Source organism: Nanorana parkeri, unplaced genomic scaffold (genome assembly GCF_000935625.1).
Source record: "Nanorana parkeri isolate BGI_ZX_2015 unplaced genomic scaffold, ASM93562v1 scaffold1811, whole genome shotgun sequence".
NCBI classification, from domain to species: Eukaryota; Metazoa; Chordata; class Amphibia; order Anura; family Dicroglossidae; genus Nanorana; species Nanorana parkeri.
In genome coordinates, this window is record NW_017308079.1 from 131647 (window position 1) to 143655 (window position 12009).

General features: G+C 45.7%; 1 pseudogene; it reads right to left on the bottom strand.

Annotated features, from left to right (window-relative positions):
• LOC108799777 overlaps positions 1-7926 on the bottom strand; it is a 39436-nt pseudogene extending 31510 nt beyond the window's left edge.
• Positions 7927-12009: the final 4083 nt, after the last annotated feature.

Sequence of the window (12009 nt, forward strand, 5' to 3'; positions counted from 1 at the left end):
ACAGCTGCCTCCATGTTCTACAGGGACTGTCTCTTCCACAGCTGCCTCCATGTTCTACAGGGACTGTCTCTTCCACAGCTGCCTCCATGTTCTACAGGGACTGTCTCTTCCACAGCTGCCTCCATGTTCTACAGGGACTGTCTCTTCCACAGCTGCCTCCATGTTCTACAGGGACTGTCTCTTCCACAGCTGCCTCCATGTTCTACAGGGACTGTCTCTTCCACAGCTGCCTCCATGTTCTACAGGGACTGTCTCTTCCACAGCTGCCTCCATGTTCTACAGGGACTGTCTCTTCCACAGCTGCCTCCATGTTCTACAGGGACTGTCTCTTCCACAGCTGCCTCCATGTTCTACAGGGACTGTCTCTTCCACAGCTGCCTCCATGTTCTACAGGGACTGTCTCTTCCACAGCTGCCTCCATGTTCTACAGGGACTGTCTCTTCCACAGCTGCCTCCATGTTCTACAGGGACTGTCTCTTCCACAGCTGCCTCCATGTTCTACAGGGACTGTCTCTTCCACAGCTGCCTCCATGTTCTACAGGGACTGTCTCTTCCACAGCTGCCTCCATGTTCTACAGGGACTGTCTCTTCCACAGCTGCCTCCATGTTCTACAGGGACTGTCTCTTCCACAGCTGCCTCCATGTTCTACAGGGACTGTCTCTTCCACAGCTGCCTCCATGTTCTACAGGGACTGTCTCTTCCACAGCTGCCTCCATGTTCTACAGGGACTGTCTCTTCCACAGCTGACATCCCGCCCCTCTAGCTCAGACTCTCTCCACATGTCCTGATTTTGCCCAGTGCAGATACAAGCTGTGTTTGGGCCGTTGTACTGAACATTGTGATCGGGGACGAAGCTTATCAGTCAACAGCTTTTAATATTTATCCCAAATTCCCACCCTTCCCCTGGATGCCCGTCCTGTTATATCTCTCTAATTGCCATTATCTTGATATCAGACTGGGAGGGGCAATAGTCTGGGCCAATTAGGCTTTGCAGCATGCACATGTGCTGAGAAGAAACACGCTGACATGATGAGAGAGCAGAGGGATCAGCTTATTGGTTTACTCATGCTCCTTCACTGTCCAATCACGGGTCGGGGGCGGGGAGGAGACCAGGCTACACTGCGTAACTGCAGTACTGGAAAGTGTAGTCACAAACTGTGACTTTGCTGTGGGGCAGAGCTGTGTAAATCTCAGGCTGGGGGGACAGAAACACAAATCCTTTGGCAAATAAAGCAGCACCCATATACGTATGTCATCTGTGTATTCATATCAATCCAAAGTAGGAGGAACTCGTGGGTCTTGCACTGGAGATACGTCAAAGCCGCACCAGCTTTATCAAGATATCTATATATATATATATTTACGCTCGGGTCGTGGCCTTTCCTCTGTGCACAATGGGCATTTTCCCCTGTAGGCTTCCAATGAAATCATTCATTCTGAGCACAGATTTCACAGCGCTGGCTGAATTCGGGCCAAGCTGACCACACAACAAGCGCTGAGCTCAGGAAGAATTAGTGTAGACCGCAGCTGTGTCCGGTACATTGTATGTTACTCTCTGCTGCCGGCCATTTTAGGCTGAGAACAGGCCGCAGTGCCCTTTAGGGTCTGCAGATATATACATTTCCATCATGAACCGAATCTGAGTCATAGTCAGTTCTGATGAGACTATGAAACTTACAAATTCTATTTATGGTTCACTACTCCATTGGTGCAGAACTGTACTGTAAGGCAATTTAAAGGAAAAGTTTGCAGATGACTGAAGCCTGAACACCCCCTGAATGCCCCCCAAACTCCAAACTGCCCAATTTAATTTTTCAAGTCAACACTTGGCCTTGCACCCTTCTTGCATCATTCCTGCACCCTTCTTGCATCATTTCTGCACCCTTCTCCTGCACCCTTCTTGCATCATTTCTGCACCCTTCCTGCACCCTTCTTGCATCATTTCTGCACCCTTCCTGCACCCTTCTTGCATCATTTCTGCACCCTTCCTGCACCCTTCCTGCATCATTTCTGCAGCCTTCTTGTATCATTTCTGCACCCTTCTTGCACCCTTCTTACATCATCTCTGCACCCTTCCTGCATCATTTCTGTACCCTTCTTGCATCATTTCTGCACCCTTCCTGCATCATTTCTGCAGCCTTCCTGCATCATTTCTGCACCCTTCTTGCATCATTTCTGCACCCTTCTTGCATCATTTCTGCACCCTTCTTGCATCATTTCTGCACCCTTCCTGCATCATTTCTGCACCCTTCTTGCATCATTTCTGCACCCTTCTTGCATCATTTCTGCACCCTTCTTGCATCATTTCTGCACCCTTCCTGCATCATTTCTGCACCCTTCTTGCATCATTTCTGCACCCTTCTTGCATCATTTCTGCACCCTTCTTGCATCATTTCTGCACCCTTCTTGCATCATTTCTGCACCCTTCTTGCATCATTTCTGCACCCTTCTTGCATCATTTCTGCACCCTTCTTGCATCATTTCTGCACCCTTCTTGCATCATTTCTGCACCCTTCTTGCATCATTTCTGCACCCTTCTTGCATCATTTCTGCACCCTTCCTGCATCATTTCTGCACCCTTCTTGCATCATTTCTGCACCCTTCCTGCATCATTTCTGCAGCCTTCTTGCCCCCTTCTTTAAACCGTATGTCCCTATTGGCCCATGATATAAGGAGCCGGGGGCGGTCTCTCCTCACCAAGCTCTACCCATCGCTAAACTTTCACTTTTGGGCCGACCTAAGCTGTATTAACATTCTTGCTGGATGAATAAAGAATGACAGAAGGGTTGCAGTTGATGCTGGCCACCAGGGTCGGGCCAATGGGGTAAACAGAAAAGGTGGTTGCACTGGGTGCTTGATTCAGGGTGTCAGTCAGACAGCCATTGACTTGTAGGCTGGATTTACTCTCTCTGTTGCCCCAAGGCCAGGTTCCTCAATGCGCCCCCCTTCCTGCCAACAATCCACACCCCTGCTGCCCCTCTACTCCCTGCTGCCCCGGTCCGGGCCTTGGTTGGCCTTGCGGGAAATCCGGCCCTGCTTGTAGGGAATGCAAAACTCACCTGAAGCAAACAAAATCCCATTGACACAGGCCTAATGGTGCCCTTTTGCGAAACTCCGCCTCAGAAAATTTCTCTACACCCAATAACAAAAATGTAACCTATTGCAGCTTACTAGCGCTGAGATGTGGCGGCGGCTGTATTCGTTTTTCTTTTTTCAGGCTTTTTCCCTTTTTTTTAACCTGTTAAGACAAGACTAAAGAGCTCCTCCCCTTTCCTCATCTCCAAAACAAAAAGGGAAAATGTCCTGTGGTCCAAAAAAGCTGGCAGCAATGTAACTGGTAAGAGTGCAGCACAAGCAGGAGAGCGCAGGAAGTTTTCAGTTTACAACATTTCCGGCAGGGTCAACCTATAGTGTTATAGTTTACATACACTTTAACCCATGCCATTCTGTTAGATAAAAGCGCTGCTATGTTGGAGTCAGCATGGGCCCGTTCCATGGCACAGCCCACCAAACGAGAAGAAATGGTTTCACATTTTTTTGAACTGTAAAGAGTCTTTGGATTATTCTGGACCTCCCTTACACCCCGTACATCTCGGAACTGAACCGTAAGCTGGGGCCTCATATGGAATGTAAATGTCCAGAGGTCAGAAGAAACAAACCAAGGAAAGATGTATCACAATTTGAACATTTCGGGGCTTGGTGCTTCCCTGGGCACGGGCCCACGGTGCCCCAAGTGCTCTCCGTAGAGTTGGGTCCATGGGTTGGCAGAGCAGGTTACCCCGGCGGTGTCAGTTGTCTCAGTTTCTGTATCGCTCTGCTGGGAACCTTTTTTTTTTATACACAGTCGAGAATTTTTAAAAGCCGCTTTTTTTGCATTATGTAACGTTTGAGTTTTTGCTCTTTCGCTTGTAAACTGCAAAGGGCGGCTGTTTTGCAGGGTTGCGATTAAATGCTAACAGAGTCATTTATATTTGCTCAATAACCAGTGAAGGGAACAAAGTGAAAAAAAAAATGCATCAACCAATCACAGGTCACTTCACTCAAAGGAAGCCTGCAGCCATTATGGCACATATGGGGGCTGAGATTGCTCCCGGAAATACTAGGTGCCTGGCTGCTGTGTAGACCCTGTTATTTCAAAAAGTTGCATTGCTGACTCAACACAAGTCTGGGGGTTAGGGCCCAAAACTTCACCCCAAACCGATATTTTGGTGTTTGGTGGGTGCCATGACATAGCTTGACACATATGCACCCCCAATGCAAGATACAAGGCGGGGGGCCCTAAATTTTTGCCCCGTATGGGGAGTTATGGTCTACAACTCTGCAGCTACCATGCTACCAGCCTATCCTCCTCTAGCGGGGCAGGATTGACCATCATTGGTCTATGTCAGGGATGGCCAAACTGTGGCCCTCTAGCTGTGGTGGAACTACAGATCCCATGAGGCTTTTCAAGATTCTCACAGCCACAGACATGACTCCCGGAGAGAGATGCTTCATGGGATTTGCAGTTTCACCACAGCTGGAGGGCCGGAGTTTGGCCATCCCTCATCTATGTGATCCGGGCGAGAACTGCACCGGGACGCACTGGATATGGTGTGACTGGGCCCTTAAACAGAGAAGAATGTGCATTGCCCCTTTGCCCCGAGCTAACCAATCCCATCCTCCCCTTCTTTAGACGGATACTTACTAAGATCTGATTGCTGCGGCCGCCAATGTTTACTTGGCAAGCCCTATCTCATGGACACGCAGGCGCATTACAGCCCCAAAGACCTCTCCCGGCCAGAGGGGAATTTCGGCAAGGCCCAGAGCTCCATAATGTCTTGCCAGTTAAGCAATGGAGGGTCCGAGTAGGGTGCCGTTGTTGGGGTCTGCTTAGGGCATCATTTATCTATTATCCAACCGTATCTAAAACCCTACTCCACCACCGCCAAGGGTATAGCCATAGCACACCATGCAGCTGCAATGGGGCCCACGGCTGCTGAGCTACATAGTGAATAGAATTTGGCAAATCGAGTTAGATAAAATAAATGTGTATAAAATCTGGGGAACTGCATATGACCGCTACGAAAATACTCATTATTCTATATCACTATAGGAACTGCATTTAAGGCAAAAATGACAGCAGTAGTGGGGCAGAGAGGTGTGGGGGACTGGAATTTATCATGGGGACATAGTAGGCAGACTGTCCCACTAAACACTTGCAGCAACTGCACTGTTATAATCTATATCTCAATAGCAAGAAGAACAGTGAGCAGCACAGAAGTGACATCACATAATCTCACTTTTTGTAAATGATCGCTGTAATATAGCAAATCTTCACTTTTTGAGTTCAGGTCTACTTTGATGGTTTTGCTATGGAGCCCCATCACACATAGTTACAGCCCTGACCGCACATCACCCTTCTACCCTATACCTATCCCCACCTTGCACAGTATGTCCCCCTCCTCTCTGCAGGAAGCTGTCTAGACACATACTACAGTTAGGCAAATCCTATACCCCCCTCCTTCCTTAGGTGCAGTGCCCCACTTGCAGGTGCATGGTTTTAACATCTTAGAGCCATGACATAGGTCATTACAAGGGGCTCCCATACTGCCTGATAGATTTTAAGGGATATTGTGTGACAGAGACCACAGAGGGAGGAGCCAGTATACCCAAGGTGGGCGGGGATATCCTAAACTCAAGGAATCACATCCAGGAACTATGATAGGGTGTTCTTTCTGCTCGATTCTGGAACATATGTATCAGGTCTATTCATAAAAAGGGTGAAGAGTTTGGAGAAGGCCGGAGACGTGAACAATCCAGGACAACATCGCTGACCTGGAAAGTGAGCGGAATTGGAGAATTTTTCCAAATCAGCTGTTTTGTCCTAGATTGTTCACTTCTCCAAACTCCTCCAAACTCTTCACCCTCTTTGTGAATAACCCTGATAATACATGAGCAAACTGACTGCCTGTCAGATACCAATTTTGGGTGGGCTGGCCCTTTAACCGATATGACCAGTAAAACAGTAATTTAAAAACCAACCACAATGCAGCTTTATCTTGACTTTCCACACCATCAGAACCAGCAGCGTTTCGACTCGGAAGGGTTAATTGCCCGACCAAATCTGCAGGTGTATGCGAACACAGAAAGGCTTCCACAGGCAGATCAGAACCTCGACCGACCACTATCGGCCAAAATGACAATTTTCTGTCTGCACAGAGCACAATACGATCTGCCCGGTCCAACTGTCACCTGAATGAACCTGATTTGTCTGCATCTCCTTTTTTTTTTTTTCTTTCTTATTTGCGATCCGAATCAAATAAATATCCGACCCTGCGAGCAAACTAAACTAAAAGAACAAAGCTTTCTATTGTGACCAGAATATAATGGAAGAGCTGAAGAACAAAGATCTATAATTGTGACATTTGTTGTGAAACGAGGAGATCGCAGGATTGTGAATCCGCCGACCGCATCAAACTTCCAGCAACAAAAATCGTCGAATATTCTAAAATCCTAAAGACTTGTAGATAAGAAAGTAACAATTACCAGGTTATATTATCGGCATCGCAAGGCAGATCTATTCCGGCATCGGTTTTATTTGTGTTCAGAATTAAATTCTTGTTACAAATAAAACTTCTATTGTTTATAAAAATTAAGAAAATAACTAAATATATATCTCTATATATCTCTCTCTATATATTTATTTTAAATTATTTTAAAACATCCTTTCATTATTTCCAAATGAATAAAACGATGTAATTGTAGCAAATTTTGTATGGCCTCCCGCACTAAAACGGGTCCATTTTACTGTGATAAATGTAAGCTTACAAAGCTGTAAAATACTTAAAATCATGGATAAATTAAAATAAAATTAGAAAATAAGTCATCGGAGTACTAAGCTTTGTACAGCGACCCAAGATGTTGGCGCTCTTAACATTCATTACATTGGTGACGAAAAGTGATGGCTCAACATGGTGGATAAAATGTTGGTAAGTATGTAAATATAAATAAAATAGTTCTATTAAAAATGTACGAATAAGAAAAAAATAAATATTAAATGATTGATACTGAACCCCGGGCTAAGTGTTTATAAAATACTATTAAAGGAATTTGCAAAACCTTATAATAATACAAATATAAAAAAAAAAAGGAAATAAAGATACAGGGAAAAGTTATATATATAAAAGTGGTAAAGTAATAACAAGACGATATTTAAGATAATCAAGACTCAGATGACACACCGGGAGCAACAGGAGAATTAATATTTAAATCATGAATTAATAATCATATTGATGTGAAGAGAAAGGCATAATAAAAATAAATAAATGTTCATGTTATGTGTGAGTATACAGCTTTATCAGCCTTCATTAAATGAAGTGGGGGTTCGTTTTTGCTGCACCCCTACTCCTACCTGCAGATACATTGTGTCCCCCCAGATCTGACACCCCTCTGGCCAATGTTGGGGTAACCTGGAGCCTTGGTAAGTGCGATGGGCCATTCCCTCCACCTCCTCTTCCTTGCAGTTCCAGTCCATCTCCTCATTCCCTGATGCCAGCAGGTGCCCAGTGCAGACCACCCAGTCCCTGTGGGGGGCCCCTTTGGGTTCCCCATTCTGCCCTGGGGTCCTGCTTGTGCTTGGAGGTCCCTTTGAGATCTTCAAGTTGGAGCTTTCGGTGATATTTAAGCTGAGACATGAACCGCCAAGGGGAAGGAAGAGGAAATCTGGTACCAGGAGGAAAGAGTGGGGGCCCCGGATTACCGCCCCAACCAAGCCTGACTGACTCTCAGCAGGGAGGAAGAAGGGGGGGAGGGGGTGTCCAGTGTGTCCCCAGTCCATGTAGTCCATAATTCAGGAGCACTTACCTTGATGGTGCAGTCCATTTCCACCTGGTTCCTCCAGAACCTGCAGAAGAACCTCAGGAAGCCACCATGGCTGACAAGGTGCTGAGCTGAGCGCACAGGGGCCGGATGACAGCACAGTGTGTGTGTATGTCACTGTGTGTGTATGTGTGTCACTGTGTGTGTGTGTGTGTTTGTGTGTCAATGTGTGTGTGTGTGTGTGTGTGTGGTGTGTGCTCTCTTTTGGGGAAGTGAGGTCACGGCTTGGTTTCCTTGTTCTTTGGTGACAGTTGTTGCACAAACTGAAATTTCAACTCAAGGCTCTCTCTCTTCTATAGAGCTTTGGGTAACCCTTCGGTTTCTGGAGAACTCATCCTCAGCAACATGTCACCTGTGGTTGAAGGGCTGCAATTCCTAGCAACAAGAAGGTCATGTGTGATTGGAGTACTACAACTCCCAGCAACCTGTCACCTGTGGTTGAAGAACCACAAGTCCAAACAACAGAAGGTCATGTGTAGTTTAAGAACTATAAGTCCCAGCAACCTGCCACCTGATTGATGCTCATAGTCCCAGCAACATGGGAGGTTGGAGAAATACAAGTCCTGGCATAATGAAGGTGATGTGTGGTAGGAGGTCACCTACATGTTGCTGGAAAACTACAAGTCCCAGCAACATATGAGCCATTTGTGGTTGGAGAACTACAAGTTTCCAGAAGCATGAAGGTCATTTGTAGTTGGAGAGCTTCAAGTCTCAGCAATATGTCCCCCATTGTTGAAGAACCATCAGTCCCAGAAATGAGCTTCATCTGTGGTTGAAGAACTATAAGTCTCAGCAGCATGAAGTTCACTTGTTGTTGAAGTATTGCAAGCCTCAGAAACAAGAAGTTCCTCCCTAAAGGCCACTAGGAGAACTACAAGTCCCAGTAACATAAAGGTCATGTGTGGTCAGAAAAATGCAAATTCAGCTAAATAAGGGGCCATCTGTGGTTCAGCAACATAAAGGCCAATGTGTTTGGGGAACTACAAGTCCCAATAACATGAAACTCATGTGTATTCAAATAAGTACACTCCAGCAACATGAGGGCTATCTGAGGTTACAGAACTACATGTTCCAGGTAAATAAGGACCATCGGTGGTTGGAGAACTACAAGTCCCAGGTACATAAGGGCCATCTGTGGTTAGAGAACTACAAGTCCTAGGTACATGAGGACCATCTGTGGTTAGAGAACTACAAGTCCCAGGTACATGAGGACCATCTGTGGTTGGAGAACTACAAGTCCCATGTACATAAGGGCCATCTGTGGTTGGAGAACTACAAGTCCCAGGTACATAAGGGACATCTGTGGTTGGAAAATTATAAGTTCCAGCTAAATAAGGGGCATTTCTGGTTGGAGAACTACAATTCCAAACACCATGAAGGTCACCGACATGTTTGAAAAGTACAAATCCCAGCAACATATGAGCCATCTGTGGTTGGAGAACTACAAGTCTCCAGCAGCATGAAGGTCATCTGTAGTTGGAGACCCGCAAGTCCCAGTAACATGACAGTCATGTGCGGCTGGAGAGCTACAAGACTCAGCAACATGTCCCCCATTGTTGAAGAACCAGGAGTCCCAGAAATGAGCTTCATCTGTGGTTGAAGAACTATAAGTCTCAGCAGCAAGAAGTGAACTTGTTGAAGTACTACAAGCCTCAGAAACAAGAAGTTCCTCCATGACTGGAGAACCTGGAGTCCCAGCAACCCGACCCATTCTTCTGGTTGCAGATGTAGAAGTCTCAGCCACATGACTTGTAGTGGTTGAAGGGCCCCCAACACAGGCCAGCCCTGTTGTGTGTATTATATAATTAAAAGGTGAGTCCACCCAATGAACTTTGAATTCTGGTGAGTTAAACCCCCCGACAGTAGTCTTTATCCCTCAGGGACCCTATTGAGAAGATCTCTTTGCTAAGTTCCAGCATCTGCACACCATGATCAGGAGTTCCTACCATCCAATATCTAAACTGTCACTTTTAGGTGGACTGATCCTTTAATCTAATAGTATCCTATGAAGAATATACTATAATATAATATCATCCCTTAGGAACAATGTGCAAAAATGGTGACCAAGAACTGACTTTTTTAGGGTGGTCTACTGACTTATCTACTGGGCCCGGTGACCCGGCGTCCAAACACCCAATAATCTACAGGGGAACGAGACAAAAATAGTCCCATCCCCTGCTTGTGGTTGAAGAGTTTTTTGGTCTAGGTGTTACAAGTTACTCATGTAGGCTTCCCACACAGGTTAGTTGTGATGTTTGTCAGACTCCCACCTTGTGTCTTCGGTGCTCTTTAAGGTTCTTAGAAATAGAACCAGTACTGAGAGAGATATGGCAACCGCCATTGCTGGCCTCTATGTGAAAATGCCATCTGCCCGGCTGTCTCTTTTTTTAATATGTTTGAGTCAGTAAGCGGAACAATCCTGAGGAAGAGGGACCACTTAAAGGGTCCACGTGTTTTTTATTTAGTATTGTTGCACTTTTTACTTTTTTATGATGGGTAGCAAAACCGGCCTCCAGAATTAGAATTGCCCCCAAAAGCTAGCAAAATGTCTAAACTTGATATTTCTCAGGATTCTGTTAGGGTGGCCAGGCACACATATACAGAATGTGGTTCAGGGGCGTTCCGAGGCCGGGTGTAACCCGGAGCGGAGACCGGGTGACACCCCCCGCCTTGACGTCATCGCACATGCGCATGATGTCACCACGCGCGTGCGCGATGACGTCATCGCGCATGCGCGGTCATCTAATTTATGGACGCAACCATCTTGGTGAGTGATGGATGCCGGCAGAGAGAGGAGGGTAGGGTTGCCACCTGTCCAGGATTCACCCAGACAGTCCAGGTTTTGAATGCTGTGTCCGGGTTTCATGGCAGCAGTAACCCGGACACGAGATGTCAGGCAGACAGGGGATACCAAAATTACGATAGGGGCTACTGGCCCCCCACTGAAAATAGTCTCAACTGTGATATTTACATATGAATAAGCCACAACTCATTCTCCCCCAAAAAAATGTCCGCTCGTTGCTAGAGTGTTTGGGTTTCGCTTGAAGAAAAGGTGGCAACCTTAGAGGAGGGGATGTTCACCTGGCGGGATAAGATGTGCCGCCGGGTCTCCTCCTCTCTCCTGACACTGTCGGGCTCTCGGTCCATGACCGAGCGCCCGACTTTTTAGAGGGGATGACACCACTGTCATTCCAAGGGTGTCACCCGGGTGCGGGCCGCACCCCCCTCACCCCCTTGTGATGCCATTGATGTGGTTTTCCATGAGCGATCGCAAACAAGCAATTTATGATTGCGGATCCAGGGAATATCCGATTGCCTTTTGGGATCAGGAAGGAGATTTTTTCCCCTGTATTTTATAGGGGATTTTTTTTTTTGCCCTCCATCGGATCAGCTGCGGGTAAGCTTAGGGTTGTGTTTATGGAGATTTATCTCTATAGATTGAACAATACTTTGACTACCTATGTAACTATGATTGCTTAAAATATCAAATGATGGATTGGAAAACAAACAGGGACAGAGGGGGGTATATAAAAAAAAACCTGGCGTAGGCAAAATCTGGAGCTGTTTTCCATGGCAACCAATCAGCTTCTCTCTTCAGTTTGTTCAGTTAAGAAATTGAAAAAGAGAAGCTGATTGGTTGCCATGCTCCAGATTCTGTCTGCTCCAGTGTTGATGAATTCCCCTCATAGTTTTGTTCCGCACTTTGCTATGAAAGTACAATCTATCAGTCATGAATCTAATTGATCCACTAGAAATCATTGTTTGATCGATTTTGTATTGTGATCAGTTCTCCAACACACACGCAGATTCAGAAGTGATCGTTCAGAAGTGATTGACAAAATTCTGACGCAGGCGATTGACTGGGCAGAGTTGGAATCGATTAGGAATTCTCTAAATTGATTAAATGGAGGGTCTTCGGTTGATGATTTTTTTTCCTATTCAATCAATTTAGTCGCATTGAATGATGAATTAAATGTTTGTGTCAATGATTATTATGTATGTTCTAAGTCACCTGTGATTGGCTGAGATTGCCTCATTTTGTCTTTGTATTGGATGATAATAGCAGTAATAGTGACAATACTATAAATAATATTAATACAAAAATAAAATAATAATAATAAATAACATAATACATAAAATAAAATAAAAAT